At 42.9% G+C, this 17,496-nt stretch overlaps 1 long non-coding RNA gene across 1 annotated transcript; it reads right to left on the reverse strand.

The window, feature by feature from the left end:
• Positions 1–1,741: 1,741 nt before the first annotated feature.
• Positions 1,742–16,179, reverse strand: LOC118351053 (uncharacterized). Its single transcript, XR_004805856.1, has 4 exons — positions 15,882–16,179; positions 3,339–3,409; positions 2,418–2,552; positions 1,742–2,053 (listed from the first exon to the last, which is right to left on the reverse strand). It is a non-coding gene; the product is annotated as an uncharacterized LOC118351053 (long non-coding RNA).
• Between the last annotated feature and the right edge of the window lie 1,317 nt (positions 16,180–17,496).

Below are 17,496 nucleotides of genomic sequence, written 5' to 3' on the forward strand. Positions count from 1 at the left end.
GCCCCACTGGAGTGAGAACTCCTCACACGCAGACTATACGCAGGCCACAGGAGCAGGTGTGCAGAGCCCAGCTTCATCCAGGGTAAACCTGCAGGCTGCCTCTCTCCTGAATGCCAGCCCTGCCTGGCGAGCTGGAGGCGTGAGTTCTCCCTTCAAAGCCCTCTCCGGCCTCTTCCGAGTTCTAATACCCGCGAGTCACACAGCAATCCTTAAGCCTCAGTGTGCCTAAGAATCATCTGCAGAGTGGGTTGCACATGCCAATTCTCTGGCCCAGGGCAGGGCTCAGGAGTGCATTTTTCCCAGGCTTGCTCTCCTGATCCCCCACTCACCCCAGGGAATCCGTGAGACCAAATAAACACCATGTGAAAGCTGCTCGCTCTCTATCTCCTCTGCCTCTGTAGCATCCAGCAGTTTCTACCAGTCCCTCCCTTCCGGGAAGATTCCCCCATCCTTAACCTCTTCCTTCCGGATCTGTGCCATACTGCCTAGTCCCTAGATTATCGGGCTCCTTTTGATCATGATTTTATTATGCGGCCTCTTCACTTAATCTCTAGTTCTTCCCTGAATTGTCCCGCTGTCTCCAGAGAGCCTTACTGTTTACGGTGATTTAACCCAGTCCACACACACCAAATACACATGCAAACACACCATCTGCTGAAAGCCCTCTTGCAGCCCCACTGAGTCAAGTCCAGCCAGACTCCTTCCAGTGCATTGGACTCTCCAGGATCTACTTACTGCTTACCCTCTAGGTTCATCTGTCCTGCTTCCCTGAAAAATACCCTCTCCCCCTGCCACGCTTCCCTTCAAGCCTAGGTAAGCTCTGCCTTTGCCTGGAAAAGGCTTCCCTTGACCCCATCTGGCCAATGAACTCCTATTCCCATTGGGCTTGAGATTGAAGGAGGGTTTCTTCCTTCAGAAAACATCTCAGGTTTTCCTAATAACCCCCTCCCCCTCGCCCAAGAATGGATTGTTCCTTCTTTGTAGGCAATGTCTTCTCTCTCTAGCCAAATCAGGAGTCATGCATCCTCAGAACCTGCATGGGGTCTGGGCCCACATAGTGGGGGTTTAGGGCAGAGCCATAATCCAACATTTTCCTGGACAAAGGGCTGTAGCCAATTTTATACCAGGGTCTTGTGCTAAAATGATATGCCAGTGGGACGCCTGGGTGGTTCAGCAGGTGAGCATCTGCCTTTGGCTCAGGGTGTGATCCCAGGGTCCTGAGATCCCCAGGGCAGAGAGTCCCTGCAGATCCCTACAGGGAGCCTCTGCTATGTCTCTGCCTCTCTGTCTCTCATGAATAAATAAATAAAATCTTAAAAAAATAAAATAGTATGCCAGTAATAGGTTTATTGAGTGTTTCCTATGTGCTAGGCACTGTTTTAAGTGCTTTTTTCCCTATTAGGCTTATTTGTATAAGCTGTTTTTCTCAGATGTTGATTATTTGAAATGCTCTTATGTCTGTATAGTATAAGAGCTCAGGTTTCAGAGGATGCAATGTAACTTTTAATTGTAGTGTCTAGGAGTCAATAAATGCAACTGTCTCCTGTCCATCTGAGGATTCCACCCCTATCATATCTATGATTCATTCATCTGAGTGAGATTTTTTTCTTTTTTTTCTTGTAGGTTTTAAAAATGCTAATCGAATAATTTGAAAGGCGATTTTATTATGTCAGCTCCATCCTCGATATATCTGAAAATTTGAATAGAAGTCAGAGGAAAATGATACCAAATACACAAATGATTCAATACAAAGAAATTTATTTTAAAAGCCACCTCTCTGGTCTATGTCTGTTCCTATCTAGACATTTAAAATGCCACAAGGAAGAGTGCCGTTTCTCTAGACAGAGGCTTCGCACTCCCCTAGATTTATGATGCAGGATATGGTTGAGGTGTCTCAGTGCAGAAGGGGAAGAGCAGCGACTGAAGCCTCCAGACTCCTAGTGATCACTAGAATGTGCTGGCATTCCTCAGGAGATCGGCAGTTTAAAGTCACCAAGAGGTACTTCTTGATGCATTAATCTCTTCATTAGGATGGGAGTGGAGACAAGGAAATCTGTTCGAGATAAGCATGAAGTGCAATATGACTTTGCCTTCTTATAAAGAGCCATCATTCACATAAATTGCATCCTTCAACCTTTCAAGGGATTAAATGCTACAAGACAGACAGCATCTGGTTCAAACAGCAGCAAATCAAAGAGGGTAACCATACACCGTATGGTGAATAACAGGCAGGCTCCTGTATCCATAGGAGGCCAAGAGCAGAGAAGAGAAACCTGCAAGGGGCACCCGAAGAAAGGGTACACCTGTAGATGTGTCGGGGAAGATAGTGATGACTGCGGGAATAATAAGGCCATTCTTCCAAGGTGACCCACAGCGGCAGGCGGCCGCCCTCCTCCAGAGGATGGAACACAGCTCACCTTGACCCAGAGACCAGAAAAGAGAACAGAGAATAACGATGCTGTCTCCCGAAAGCCACCAGCTAGGGCCATTAATTCGTGGGCAGACTCAAATTGGCTTCTTCAAGGGTTTCTTAAGAGAGCAGGAGAGGCTGTCTGAAATTGGAGAAAAAGTGGTGGAAGTTCCACAGCGTTGCCTCTTTCTTCCCCTCCCCCACCTGAAGTCTCCTCCCCTTCTTCTCCATCTCGGGCTCTCATTACTCTTGTGACCTCTGCTCCGTGACCCTTCTGGGGAAGGATCAGATGCATGCCATTCACACCTCCATGTAAAGTTAATCCTCTGGCAGCTCCCAGGTATTCTGCTTCATCCATACCCCTGCCCCCCCCCCCCCCCCCCCATGAAAGGCTCTCCTCCGCTAAAGAATTTCTGATTGACAATGCCATGTGCTTTTCTGACTGGTAAGAAATTCAAATGCCAGAGGTTTTGAGTGAAGCCAAGCCTTGAGCTTTTCAGGCCACCCTTAGTCGGATTGGAAGTATTAACATTTAAGGATAGAGTGCCCAGAACTATCCTAGGTTTATTTATATATAGTTAGTTTTAATTTGTATCAAAGTTATACATGTAACTTCTCAAACAGGCCTGAAGTTTAGACTCATCTGGAAAAAATGTTTTAAAACCTTGAAGCCTAGACTTCACCCCGGGCCAGCTAAGTAAAAATTTGTTGGAGGTACAGCCCAAGGATGGGGCTTCTGAAGAAGCCCAGGTGATACGGCAGGGATGTGAGCCACTCACAGAGGTCTGAGGGGGATCATTCTACAAGGCATGTTTAAAACCACCCTAAACTGAACAGCAACCCCCTCCCCACCAAGTCTTACCTCCCTTATTCCCACTTCCCAGAAATAATAAATTCAACTATCTGAGCTGATTCATCTAATATTTACCCTCATATTTCCAAATTACATGATTATGTTGCTGCTTCTTCATTTTCCAGCTTTAATCATTTCTTGACTTCCTACCATGGAAAATAGGATTTAGCTCTTCCATGCCACCACCACCCACACCTCAAAAGCTCACACTCCCCAGCCCCCGACATCATCCCAACACTGTTAAAATGCAGTTAAGTCAACATTCACATTCTGAGTATCTTCTCTGTTTGCTTAGTTTGTTTATGTACTTATCTAAATAATTCAACCTCACACTTTCCCCAGATTGTTCTCCCAATTGGAGAAATGTTTTGAGGAAATCCTTCCCACTGCCCTGGGACCTTCACATGGACTGTCACTCTATCAAGGCTGCCCTAGGGTGATTCCCTCACATCAGCCTGGGGATTCCCACCTTCCCTTGTGTTGGATCCATGGTCTTCTTAGTAACTTTCTTGGTTTCCTTCCTTATTTTTGTGGAGTCTATCCCACCAGGATCTTCTGGGTAAAGAGTACATGGGAGCAAAGCTTTTGAGACCTTGATTATCTGAAAATGCATTCTTCTCTCCTGGAGTTTGGCTGGATATAGAATTTTAGGCTGGAAATAATTTTCCCTCAGAATTTGGAAGAAATTGCTCCATTGTCATCTAACTTTCTGGTTGCTATTGAGAAATCTAATGCCATTTTGATACTTATAATTTGCATGAGATTTTTTTTCTCTCTCTTTCTTGGAAAGCTCTTTGGATCTTTTCCTTGATCCCAACATTCTGAAATCTCATGATAATATACTTGGTGTAGTTTTATTTTCAGCCACTGTGCCAGGTACTCAGTGAACCCTTTTAATCAAGAAATGCAAGCCCTAGAGTCTAAGAAATGGAATTATTTCATTAACAATTTCCTCCTTCCACTATTCTGTTCACTCTCTTTTAAAAATTTTTGTTAAAAAATAATAAAATAAAATAATTCAAAATTTTTAATTTTAAAATTAAATGCTCAGTGGTTGAGCATCTGCCTTTGACTCAAAGTATGATCCCAGGGCCCCTGGATTGCAGTCCCACATTGGGCTCCCTGCGAGGAGCCTGCTTCTCCTTCTGCCCGTATATCTGCCTCTCTCTGTCTCTCATGAATAAATACATATGTAATGTATATTTTCTATTGGAGTTCGATTTGCCAACATATAGCATAACACTCAGTGCTCATCCCATCAAGTGCCCCTTCAGTGTCCATCACCCAGTCACCCCATCCTCCCACCCACCTCCTGTTGCACTACCCCTTGTTCGTTTCCCAGAGTTATACTCATAAATGGAATTGTTGGATCATATGGTATTTCTATGTTTAATTTTTGAGGAATCTCCATATTGTTTTTCATAGTGGCTGTACCAATTTATATTCCCACTGACAGCACACAGTGATTCACTTTCCTCCACATCCTCACCAACACTTGTCTTTTCTTGTCTTTTTTTTTTTTTTTTTTTTTTTTAAGTAGGCTCCATGCCCAGCTTGGAGCCCAGTGCAGGGCCTGAACTCACGACCATGAGATTGAAACCTGAGCTGAGATCAAGAGTTGGACACTTAGGGGCACCCTGGGTGCCTTAGTGGTTTAGCACCGCCTTCAGCCCAGAGAGAGAGCTCTCTCATGAATTTATTTATTTATTAAAAAAAAAAAAGAGTTGGACACTTAACTGACTGAGACAACCAGGCGCCCCCATTTCTTGTCTTTTTGATACTAGTCACTCTGACAGGTGTGAGGTGACATCTCACTGTGGTTTTTTTTTTTTTTTTTTTTTTTAAGATTTTATTTATTTATTAGAGACAAAGAGAGAGAGAGGCAGAGACACAGGCAGAGGGAGAAGCAGGCTCCATGCAGGGACCCCGATGCGGGACTCGTTCCTGGGTCTCCAGGATCATGCCCTGGGCTGAAGGCGTCACTAAACAGCTAAGCCACCGGGGCTCCCCTCACTGTGGTTTTGATTTGCATTTCCTATTCTCTCTTTTTGAACCTTTTGTTCAGACATTGCATCTGAAGGATTTGTCCTATAATTTTCTTTTTTTTTTTTTTCTTCTATTTTCCAATTCTTTGTCTTTTGGTTTTACTTTCTGGGTGATTTTATCTCTAACTTCCAACTCTTTTATTAAATCTTTCATCTCTGTTATCTTACTTGTAATTTCTAAGGTCTTGTCCTGTTTTCAGAAGGTCTTTTGTATAGTTGTCTCAAGAGTACATTATTGTATGTTATGGAGGACTTTGGAAATCCACAGTCAGGAGGAAAATGTGTGGCTCTGCTTTCTACGCATAAAACCATCTTTGGGATTCACAGTTACACACCTGGGTAAAGTGAATAGTGAACCATCTTCAAGTGATGGAGGAGAGGTGTTGCCAGCATAATATATGTACTAAAATAGTGCAGAAACCCAGAATGGCACTGTCTCCTAGCTATGCAGGAAGCTTCTCATCCATGACTTATTGTCCTTGAGGATCAGAGAATAAAGGATAAGCTCTCTTTTGATTACTTTAGAATAACATGGAAACATTTGTTCTAACTTATAGTCCATTTGTTAAAGATGAAAGCTATAGTGAACTAAATGTTTATAATGATCCTTTTTTTCTATATGCAACTTCTCATTTTACCAAGAGGGTTCACAAACATTGCCCCAGTTGGTCCTCATAAAGAATGGGCAGAAAGGCAGGCAATTCTTCGATTTAACAAATGAGGCGAGTACTCTTTCCTCTCACATGTGCTGCCTTGCTAAGACACCATGCAGCTGTGTGATCACACTTTTCCACAGACAATGATATAGCAAAATGGGAAAAAGAGTGGAGTAGAAATCTAGAGACCTGAATTTTAATATAGACTCTAATGTTAATCAATTAAGTGAACTCAGGCAATTTATTCCTGTTTCACTAACATTTTGGGAGCCTTTCCTATGTATTAGGTATTATGCTAGGTGCTGGAGGTATTAAGTTGGATAGGACACAATTCTTGTCTTCAGATTGTTACAGTTTGTCTGAGAAGGTATATATAAACAATAACAATAAAAAATAGTTTTCTAAAATCATTTATGAAAGTAATATATGTATATATGCCTTGAAAGACAGCATAATTAATTCTATCTGGAGGGGAAAGACAGTGAAGTTTTCAAAGAGAAGGTGAAAAAAATAATCTTTTAAAAAATTATTACAGCAATACATTGTTTCAAGAAAATTCAAACAAAATATGTGACATAGAAAGTGAAAAATCACCATAACTCCCTTCCCACCAAAAGATGAGTGATGCTAGTTTGATGTTAATTAGGAGACGACATTTGATCCATGTCTTAAATGATGAGTGGAAATTTACCTGACAAAAGGTGGCTGAGGTTAGAAAGAGAGTTCAAGGCAAAGGAAATATACAAAAGGGGACTGTAAAAGCACTTGGCAGTTTTGGGGCACAAGCTGTAGTAAGTTGCGTGTGCTCAGGAGGAAATGGCAAGAAATACAGCAGGAGGACAAAGCAACTACCAGAACATGATGGATCTTCTTTCTCTACTATGTCAAGGATTTTGGATGTGTTCTGCAGCAATTGAGGAGCCATTAGAGTATTTTAAATTAGGAAGTAGACTGAGTCAAGTCTGCATTTTACATACCATTCAATGGCATTGTGGAAGGTGCATTGGGATGGGATGAGGAAAGATTGAACTCAAGAGACCAGTAAGGAAATCTAGGTTAAAATGATGAGTCTGAGCTAAGGCAGGAGAGTGAAGAGAGAAAGGCAGGGATAAATTTGAGATACTTTTGAGAGGTAGTATTAATAAGAAACTGGAAGTGAGGCTAAGTGAAAAGAGGGGTTTAGTGTGGCTCTTTGATTTCTGGCTTGAATAACTGAGTCATTAATGACATAATTAACAAACAGAAAGAATACAGGATGGAGAGCAGGTTTTCAGGGGAGAGAATAATGCCTAGAAGATATCCTGAGGAAGCTATCCAGAAGGCACTGGTTATAAGAGGTTGGCATTGTCCGGATCCCATGTGTCAATAATAGATATCTCCTGGCAGGGGTACTGGCCACGGTAGTGTTACCTGGACCAGGAAAAAATGATTACCTGGTACAGAAGAAGACACTGAGTATTAGTGGTATTAGTATTAGAGGACTAGTATTAAACATCTGATCCAAGCAGTGAATATGAAATCATAAAAAGAAATAAGTCCAGGAGTCAAGAAGTTAGGGGATGAGAAATAGCATGGGAGACAGAGTATAAATGTATAAAGGCAGAATACAGGGTATGAGCTGCAAGAGAGACAAATATGACAGTCCTTTTTTTCATTATTGGTTCTGACTGAGGATCTGGGAGCCTACCTTCTGGCTTAAAGTGCCCTCGCTGGGTCCAGGCGGGGCAGGCCAGAGCATTCTCAGGCTTGCCCAGTGGAAACTCCAAGCCCATCTGAGAGAGGAAGGTCATCCTCTCTATGATTCTTTCCCTTCCTCTGCACCAAGTGCTAGAGCTGGCTTCAGCTGCAGCTTGCAAGATGAAAGGAATGGGGAAGCTGGAAGGAGAAGATATGATTTCTGAGCCAATAAAAAGACCTGAGAATTGAACTGAGGTTTGTATCAGGGTTGTATGTCATTATCACAGGATGCTGGGCCCTCCTCAAAATGGTGTCTCTAGGCTTCAAAAGCAATCATTCTTAATTTGAACCCAAACGAATGATCTCGGTAAGTACATGCCTTACTAGTCTTCTTTTGGCCAGAGAAATGGTTGCACTTACTGTATGTATACTTGGTGGGGGTGGGCGAGGAACAGAGGCAGATATAAAAAGGAATTTGAGCCTTTAAAATAATCTTCTTGCCCCAAAAGTTCAGAAAAATATTATCCTTCTCAACTGGACTATCCTGACACTACAGGTGCCTCAAGAGAGTCCAGGCAACAGGTTTGTAAGAGATCAGGTTCAGGAAGAATCAAATGTGGACACTCCAGTCTCTACTGCCAAGCGTGTATGGAGGTTCTATGCACTAGGCCAGAGGCCTTCCAGGTATAACCTAGAGTATTATTAAGGATTTGACTATTTAAATGCCTGGAGTGGATCAGAAATGCAAGATTCCTTCTCATCCACTCTCTGAGATATTTAGTCATGTCAGATGACAACCAGAAAAATGCAAGTACCTATTAGAAAACAGACTTGTCTACAGCATCATCTGCTTTTTTGGTTTTAGTGAGTGATAGCACTCCACCCTCACTCCCAGCAACCAGAGCTTGACCAACATTTTCTCTTGGGTTGGCTCTGACTAAGGCCAGTTTGATAGTTGTGTTGGCTAAACCAACATACTTCCAGATATCTTAGAGCCTACTATCAATCAGGTCTGCAATTGGGACAACCTCCTTCCCCATTCCTCTTTCACTCACCCACTCCCTAAACAGTCCACAACCCAACGTGGAGAGAGATAAAGAGAAGGAGGGAGGAAGGTAAGGAAGGGAGAGGGAGGAAATACATTCATTACTTTAGAGGAAAAAGAAAGGAGTTAAGAGAGCTCCCACTTCATGGCTTCTGCTGCTTTGGGTGGATGAGAAGGACTAGGATGGCAGAAAGCCAAAGCAGTGGGGTCACTGGAGGTTCTGAGGAAAATGTGGTAGAAATGACCAACAATGGGGCACAGTTGTGAAGGAGAAGGTGTGAGGAGAAGGGGAGTGAATCTAGAATGAAAAGTTATAGGTACAGGAAGTAATGAATGACTAGATAATATAATGTGGTTGAAAACCAGGTTCAATAGGACTGGGAAAGAGGGTGGTAGAGCAGGTGTGGCAGGCTAAACAGAAACCCCTCTCCCCAAAAAAGATAACCACAATCTAACCCCTAGCACCTGTGATTGTTACCTTACATGACTAAAAATGAACTTTGCAGATGTGATTAGGTGAAGGATTCTGAGACAAGGAAATTATCTTGGGTTACCTAGGTGGGTTAAATGCAATCATGTCCTTATAGAGGGAGATGTAGCCCACAGGAGAAGAGAAGGTACTATAACCACAGAGGCAGAGATTGGAGTGACGTGACCACAAGCCAAGAATGCTGGCAGCCCCTGGAAGCTGGAAAAGGCAAGATTTTTCCCCTACAGCCTCCTGATAGAGGGAAATGTGTCCTTGCCAACAGACAGTGACACTGATTTTGAACTTCTGGCCTCTAGAACTTTGAGAAAATAAATTTCTGTTGTTTTAAGTCACAAAGTTGGTGCTAATTTGTTATAGCAGGAAACTTATACAAATGGTTATGAAGATAGGGTCACAGAGCAAGAGGAGAATTGTTTGAGTGAGAATAAAAATCAACTGCTAGCCAGAGGTTGATAAAGGTAGAGTGAAAATGAAGTGAACTTGAAATAAACTTCATAAGTGCTCACATGTGCTAGGAACTGGCTAGGCATCTGAAGTGCACTATTTCATTTAATTCTCCTAAGCCAGGCTCTTAAGGTAGGCTTCTTATCCCATCTGTTTTTGTTGGTGACAAGATTAAAGTGCAGAGTGATTAGGAACCATGGTGATCAGGGAAATGGAATTTTTTTGCTTCTTTTTTTTTTTTAAGATTTTATTTATTTATTCATGAGAGACACACACACAGATAGGCAGACACATAAGCAGAAGGAGAAGAAAGCTCCCTGCAGGGAGCCCGATGCGGGACTCGATCCCAGCACTCTGGGATCATGACCTGAGCCAAAGGCAGATACTCAACCACCGAGCCTTGCAGACATCCCTGTTTTTGTTTTTGTTTTTTAAAGACTTTATTTATCTATTTGAGAGAGAATGAGCACTTACGAGCAGGGGGGAGGAACAGAGGGAGAGGGAGAAGCAGGCAGGGAGCCCAATGTGGGCCCAATCTCAGGACCCTGAGATCATGACTTGGGCTGCAGGCAGATGCTTAACTAAATGAGCTACCCAGTGCCCCTAGGGAAATGGAATTTTGAAGTCCTATAGCTGTATCTCCAAAGTTGGGTTTCAATCCACACCCCAGTGAGGTTGAGGCTCCCATGGTTACTGGGTGCCTAGTGGACACTGAAGGGGATACAGAAGTTGGAGTGAGGAGAAAAATGTAATTTCTCTCTTCTCTTTCTTTTTCTTTCTTTCTTTCTTTCTTTCTTTCTTTCTTTCTTTCTTCTTTCTTTCTCTTTCTTTCTTTCTTTCTTTCTTTCTTTCTTTCTTTCTTTCTTTCTTTCTTTCTTTCTTTCTTTCTTCTTTCTTCCAAAGATTTTATTTATTTGAGAGAGAGAAGAACATGAGCAGGGAGAGGGGCAGAGCAACAAGCAGACTCCCCACTGAGCACAGAGCCCAAGGTAGGGCTCAATCCCAGGCCGCTGAGATCATGACTTGAGTGGAAGTCAGACACTTAACCAACTGAGCCACCCAATAGCCCCAAGACTAAATGTCTTTAATAAATGCTCAACTCTACCTCTGAATCCAAGATGCCTTTGTGCTTTGAAAGGGTAGGAGGGGAGTGTTCATCTGAGGAGTTTCAAGGACAGTGGTATCATTAGGGCAAAGTCAGGCCAATTAGGATAAGGAAGCAGAGAAGGCACATTCTAGAAAAGGGAGAGTTCCTGGCTGTGGAACTGAAAATTACAGAGGGTACAGTTTTGAAAGGCATCAGAAGGGGAATCTTGGAGGCTCCCTGATCCAGCAAAATAGCCATAGGACAGAATAGAAATCCTCCCATATAAAAATTAGAAATGCCTTATGAAATAAAACTCTTTAAATGTATGATGATGACAACAACCTGATTTAAAAAAAATGGACAGATGCTTTAATAGACATTTCTACAAAGATATGCAAATGGTCAATTAGCCCATGAAAATATACTCAACTAGCCATTAGGGAAATGCAAAGCAAAACCACAATGAGATACCACACCCATTAAGATGTCTATATAGGAAGGCCACATAGGATGGCTGCTATAAAAACAAAAACAAAACAACAGGAAATAACAAGTGTTAGCAGGAATGTGGAAAAATTGATACAGCTACTGTGGGAAACATGTGACAGCTCCTAAAAAAATTAAAAATAGAATTACCATATGATCAGCAATTCTACTTCTGGATATATACTCAAAAGAATTAAAAGCAGGGCCTTGAAAAGATATTTGCACACCCATGTTCCTAGCAGCATTATTCACAATAATCAATGGACAGTAGAGCAATCCAACTGTCCATTGATGGATGAATGGATAAAAAAATGTGCCATATGCATATAATGGATTTTTTTAAAAAAGATTTTATTTATTTATTCATGAGAGACACACAGAGCCATAGGCAGAGGGAGAAGCAGGGAGTCCAATGTGGGACTTGATCCCAGGACCCTGGGGTCATGCCCTAAGCTGAAGGCAGACACTCAACCACTGAGCCACCCAGGTGTCCCTATAATGGAATATTAATCAGTGTTAAAAATGAAGGATATTCTTGGGGTACCTGGGTGGCTCAGTTGGGTAAGCTTCTGACTCTTGATTTTGGCTCAGATCACGATCTCAGGATCATGAGACTGAGCCCTGCATTGGGATCCATGCTGAGTGTGGAACTTGCTTAAGATTCACTCTCTCCTGGGGCACCTGGGTGGCTCAATGGTTGAGCCTCTGCCTTTGGCTCATGTCATGATCCCGGGATCCTGGAATTGAGTCCTGCATCAAGCTCCCTGTAGGGAGTCTGCTTCCTCCTTTACGTCTCTGCCTCTCTCTGTGTGTTTCTCATTAATAAATAAATAATTTTTTTTTTTAAAAAGAAGATTCTCTCTCCCTCTCCCTCTCCCCCTCCCCCACCCGACTCACACACACACGCACACACACACACACTCTCTCTCTCTCTATGTCTCTCAAAAAAAAAATTAAGGAAATTCTAACACAAGCTACAAGATGGATAAGCCTTGAAGAAATGCTAAACAACATAACACAGTCACAACATGACAAATATTGTATGATTTCAAATTCATAGACACGGATGATAGGATTGTTGTTGCCAGAGATTGGCAGGGGGAGGAATAAAGACCTATATTGTCTAATGGGTACAGAGTCTCAGTTTTGCAAGACGAAAAGAGTTGTGTGGATGGATGGTGGTGATGGTTGCATGATGTGAATGTACTTAATGCCAACTGAACTGTTGTACACTTAAAAATGGTTAAGATGGTAAATCTTATGTGTATTTTACCACAAGTTTTAAAAAATAATATTAAAATAAATAGAAAAGCACAGATGAGCTTGATAGGTAGGAAAGGTGCTGGAGTGAAAAGGCATAACTTGAACAGCAGACTCTGAAACTTACACTGCCATGGTCCTGGGCAGATGATCTAATCCAGCAAAGGCTAACGGTTTGGCTTTTCACACCCATACAGGACAGGATGATGCCTCAAGCCTTGGTGAAGTGAGGGTTAGACAGTCACCAACGTATAGTTCAGATGCTCTCAGAAAAGCCATCAACTCAGAAAGACACCAAGGAAGCTCTTTTCTGCCCTGACTCTAAATGGGAAAAAACAGTCCCCTAAGAAAAAAAAAATCAAAACCCCAGTCTTGTGCCTGGCACAAGTTTAGAGCCCAAATATCTACTACCTGCATCAGAAGGAAATCCCAAGCCAAGAAATTAACGTAACATTGGTCTTTAGCCAGTGATATCCCTAGGATACCTGGCAGGAGCAAATATAAAACCACTGGAATTAAACTTCAACACTCCAGGCCACAGAGAATTCCCACAGGGAAAATAAAGCTCTGCCTACAATAAAAAATTTTAAAAACAGAGAGAGAAATAATCTACCATGTACAAGAGTCAGCAGTCAAAATAAACAGGAGGGGTTAGACTCCTCAAAACTTTAGATAATAGATAAACTATTGGATAGAGACCACAAAACTAGTATTTTTTAAATGGTTTTAAAATCAAATGATATTCCTACAAGCAGTACAAGACACTATTTTAAGAAGAGTAGAAAGATCTCAAGTGAGCCAGTGGAAACTTCTAGAAATGAAAAATATGATTACTGAAACCAAAAGGGCAAGGGATACATTAAATAGTAGATTAGACATACAGAAGAGGGAATTAATAAAATGGAGAAGGGATGTGAGGAAATAGCCCAGAATGCTCCAGAGAGAGACAGAGATTAGATATATAAAAAACAGGCTAGGGGGCGCTTGGGTGGCTGAGTGATTGAGTGTCTGCCTTTGGCTCAGGTCTTGATCCCAGGTCCTGGGATGGAGTGCCACATTGGAATCCTCATGGGGAGCCTGCTTCTCCCTCTGCCTGTGTCTCTACATCTCTCTGTGTGTCTCTCGTGAATAAATAAATAGAAACTAAAAAACAAACAAACAAACAAAAAGAAAAAAAACAAGTTAAAAGAAAGGATGAAAGAAAAGAGCCAACCTATGTCTCATAGGAGTACCAGAAGAAGACAACCGGAAGAAGAAACAATACTCAAACTCTACTATCAGGATTCCAAACATGGCCTTGCCAATTACTGCCTTAGCATGGACAAAAGATTTAACTCCTTGTGACTCAGTTTCCCTGATTGTACAATGGCTAGTTATAGGACTATTGTGAAAATTAAATGAGATGACACATGTAGAGCACGGCATACAAGAAACATAGATATATGATTATTATTAAGACAAGATATATGATTATTATCAAAACAAGATATATGATTATTATTGCTAATAATGGGAATTATCCCATGTTGGTAGATTCAAACAACTGTTGAAAGAATCACATGGGAGATAAATAAAAATAAATCCATACTTAGGCATACTACACTAAACTGTAGAACATTGGGGAATAAAATCTTAAAGTAACCAGAAAGGAAAGATGTTTGGTCTACAAGGGGCCAATAATAAGACTTATAGCAAGATCCTTCTCAAGGCGCTGAGGGAAAATCACTGTCAACCTAAAATTCAATACCCAGATAAATTGCCATTTACTATTGAAAGTGAAATAAAGGTATTTTGGTGAGGGGACATAGGGGCCTACCTAGGGATTTTGAAGGGACTCAGTTTCCTCTTCTGAAGCACAGAGTTGGGGCTAATGGTTTCCGATGCCCCTTCTCCTTGGCCATTCTATGGTGTTGGATAAAGTGGGGGAGATGTGAGGCTGGGGTTCTTGAGAATGGCAGGGCTAAGTGTATGGAGACTTCTGGAACTCTGAGGGCAGTCTCAGTTTGGCTCTGAAAACAGTGCAGCTGCAGATATTGGACATGGGAAGTCCCTCCCAGAAAGAGGGGAGAGAAAAGGCCTGAGTGTGCCACAGACATAAATGGAAGAGGTAGATGACAGGCAAAGTCTGAAAAAAACCACATCCTGCCTTCCATGCTGCCTCCCAAAGGCTCTGAGTTTGACATAAATCCAAACATGTCTTGTCTTGGGCCCTTTCCTCTTTCAGTTTTAAGCTGTGTATATTTTAAGGGAAATCCATGTGGCTCTGAATTAGGTACAACAAACTCCTCTAAGAGACACAAAGTAGGGAGCTTCTGGTGAATTTGGAACAACTCGATACGAGATGCTCTTTTTAAACTGATTCTGTTTCCATCTCTCTCTCTACTCAAAGTCCAAGATTTTGGTCAAATGCTAAGAACCTGCTGGATAAGGTGTTTGCACTTTTCTTCCTCCGCTTCCTTGGCGGTCAAAGGGAACTCATCCAGGCCAGGGGGCATCAGGCCTAGCTCTGTCAACAAAACTGCTGTCCTTGATGCCAGTGCAGACAGGGCCTTCCTTTGGTTCTCGGGCACAATGGCTGCATTTGAGGCAGGCTTGGCAAACAGGACTGCAGTTTCCAAACTGTGTTTCCTGAGGTTGCAGTAAGCACCCCACCCCACCTCCTTATACAGTGGTAAACCTCACAGAGCCGTGTCAGTGGTTCATACTCTCCTGCTAAGCAGAGCCCAGTCCACAGGCTCCAGGAAAGGAAGGTATTCAGCCAGGGTGGGCAGCACAGTATTTTCCTTCAAACGTTTTCAAGTTCTGCTGGCTAAGAGCACCTGGTCCCGGCTGACTCCATGGCTTCAGCAGCTCTGTGGTGTACCTCACTTCCAGGAAAGCTTAGCCAGCCTGGGGTGGAGAGCCTCGTCATATATTTACCCACAGACTGGTCTCAAGATGCAGAATCATGCCACTGGAAAGAATTTTTTTTTTTTTTTTAACAGAAACACACACAAAAAAAGCAGAACAAAACCCAGAATATTCCAGTTTCAAAAGAATCCAACAACCAGTTTGGTGGGCTGGGGTGAGGGGTATTAATTGATATCTCTTCATTAACCTCATTTTCTCCTTGAATTTCATTAATAAAGCTCAGGCCTACTTAGAACAACAATCTGTACTGCTAAAACTCAGCATCATGAAGTGTTCCAAGACCCTAACTCCACGCACATGGAATACAACCCCCTCTTCTAGAGACACTGCAGGAGAGACCCGGCGAGCCCACTCACAGTACTCGTGGAATGTGATCACAAAATCTGAACCCAAAGACAAGCTGTTTCTTCTTGGGATGATGGTTGTCAACAGTTCCCTGAAATGTACAGTGAAGGGGTGCCAAAAACCCCACAGCCCTCCCAGGTAAGGGGTTGAGTTTTAGAAAAGATGCAACTCACCTTCAGGCCATGGAATAGAAAATCCCTTCAAGGTGTGACGAAGAGCAAAAACTGCCTCTCCCAGCCCTCCAATTACTGAAGTAGAGAACAAGACTGCTTGCTCCACAAATTCAAGGACATCTGGGTCCCTCACGCTCCCTTTTTTTCTTTTTTGGTGAGTATCCAACCATCCAGAAATTCATGGCCTCACCGTTTCTACCTTTCCTTGACAACTGGTCATGATATAGGGGTTTAAAGCACATCTTCTCTCACACTTTCACATTCTTACTCGTTTCATTTAGCTAACTTTGAGGAGAGGCAGAACAGACCAATCAAACAAAAGAGTCAAATTTTGCCACTTAAAAAGCATCATGAGAGCTGAAAACTACCTGAGGGCTGCTTTTCTACATTATTCCCCTCCCCCCTTTTTAAGGTAGAAATTACTCAAAGGAACTGCTTCTGTGGCATCATTTTAGGGGCCACCTTCCCTCAATAATATCCCTCAGTGACATCTGCTATTCCGTTCCTGTTATTAGCCATCACATTAGGATTGCTGGAGGAAGAAAAGAGAGGAATTTGGAACACACTTGTAAAATGCATATAGTCTTTGAAATCAAAGCACACCAAGTCCAAAACACTTGATGTAAATGAGTTAATTAGAGCAGGAAGCCCAGAGAAACAATGTGGTTTAGCAGAGAGAATGCTGCGCTTGGAGTCCAAAGCATAGAGATGAACTCTCCCTCTCCTCCCTTTCCCTGCCTTAATTCCCTCATCTGTAAATTGGTAGTAACCATTCCCATCTTATTCTAAGGCAACGATTAATATTTAAGTGTGTGTGTATGTGCGTGTCCATGAACATATTCTGTAATGACTCTATGGATGTCAGTACATTTTAAGGGCAGGAGCCATGAGGAAGGAGGAAGGAAAGAAGACAGGGCCCCAGGATTTGCCACAGGCTGATGCAGTACTGAGGCCTAAGGAACTCCCCCCCAACAGCTGGCCTCTGAGTCCACCAGGCTGCTCCCAGCTTACTGTGGGACCAGCCTTTCCCATGATAATATTTAACTGAAAAGGGTCTGAGTGCTTGTTGTTTGATCAGGGTTCCCCTCCAGTATACCCAGGGCCCATCTGACCAGCCCGTCAGCTCTGGGTCCCCTCCACCAGTGTCTGCTGGTCTGTCCCCGACCTTGGCTCTTCAGCGGAGGGAGGGGAGAGCCAGCCAGACAGTTGGAAGTTCCTTGGTGGCATTTTCATGAAGACTGTTATACCTCAGGTGTAACTTTTACTGACTCCTAGGGAAGCCTGCTCACCTTCGCTTGGGGCACCTTTACTCTGGCTTCATAAAATATTGTTTATAAGGCCAGGCTCAAATAAAGTTACACCAGTGCAGCAGGGTGCTGGGGATGGGTTATAAGACTCCAGCCCCACGAGCAGATGCCCTGGAACCCCTGTATCTGCAGGCTGGTGGCTGGCCCCCAAGAGTTATTTTTCTATTCGTTTGGGCAGATTTCCACTCCCACTCCCCCCCCCCCCCCCCAGAGAAGGCTCTGGAGCTGCCAGGCCATGGTAACAGGGAGAAACGTGGGGCTGACATGTGAGCCCCAAGCGGCAGCAGGGAACAGGGAGGGGGAGTTGT

Source organism: Canis lupus, chromosome 16 (assembly GCF_003254725.2).
Source record: "Canis lupus dingo isolate Sandy chromosome 16, ASM325472v2, whole genome shotgun sequence".
Taxonomy (NCBI): domain Eukaryota; kingdom Metazoa; phylum Chordata; class Mammalia; order Carnivora; family Canidae; genus Canis; species Canis lupus.